We start from the raw sequence: 1107 nt of genomic DNA on the forward strand, positions 1-1107 counted from the left end.
AAATCCTTCTTCAAGTAACTAAGAAATTCAAGTTCTTCAAGTCCAAGAACTTCAAGAAACTCACATCCCAGGTAGGTCATGAATTGATTCATGGGTTCCTTTCACTCATGAAGCTTAAGAATCTCTTTTTAAAATACAAGATTTGTGTATTTATGAATGTTCATAATTTAAATAGAATTGAAATTTCGTGTTCATGATGTTTTCAGGTTTTGATTCATGTTTTAAATTACATTCTTCTAATGGTTGACACTAGTATATGAAGATTTGCATAATAACCATGATTAAACCCTTCAATTTATAAGTTGATAGATGTATCCATGATATTTAGATGTGTTGATGATTGTATAAACAAAGCATCATCCCCATGTGTTTGATTAAATGCCTATGTGAACGAAAAGTGCTATACAAGTATAGTAATATGAAATCCCTATTCATGTACAAGTTCATACATGTCAAGTATTTGATGAAATGTCTTAGTCAATGAGTTATGGATATATGTGTGGCCATTGTGGTGCTTTAGAACTTTTACTTCATGAATTCTCCAACTTACTATATTATGAATTATTGATGTGGTCATGTATTCAAGAAAGTAATGCTTTCTCAGCTTCTTCATATCGAGTCCTCGGGGTACTTGTACTCGAAAATTTAGTTGTGTGCCTAAAATCTGTGTCATATTTTCAAGATACTCTCAGTCAAGCCATGATCTATAGAATTCAATCAGTCTAATGAATTAGGAAAACTCAGTAATATTAGTAGTATTCTGTTAGTCAACGGAACTCAGTTAACTCAGTCTAGTCAGGTTAGTTAATTATTTTCAGTATCTATCTAGGTGGGAGTTGAAATTAGCACCAACCGAACCCAAGGATGGGAGCCCACCTGCTATATGAGGGTGTGATTCTTAGAAGCAATCCTATCATTCTAAAACTACATAGCTAGTGTAAGGTTGAGATATCATAGCCTGTTATATGAGGGTAGATGAGGTGGCTTAACCTATTATATGAGGGTTCCTAGCGTTCTCACTAGATTTACCTGTTATATGAGGGTTACTCATAGATTATCCTTACTAGTGGCGCAGTTTTGACACCCTTCGAATTTGGGTTATAGATA

Source organism: Capsicum annuum, unplaced genomic scaffold (genome assembly GCF_002878395.1).
Source record: "Capsicum annuum cultivar UCD-10X-F1 unplaced genomic scaffold, UCD10Xv1.1 ctg82325, whole genome shotgun sequence".
Classification (NCBI taxonomy): Eukaryota; Viridiplantae; Streptophyta; class Magnoliopsida; order Solanales; family Solanaceae; genus Capsicum; species Capsicum annuum.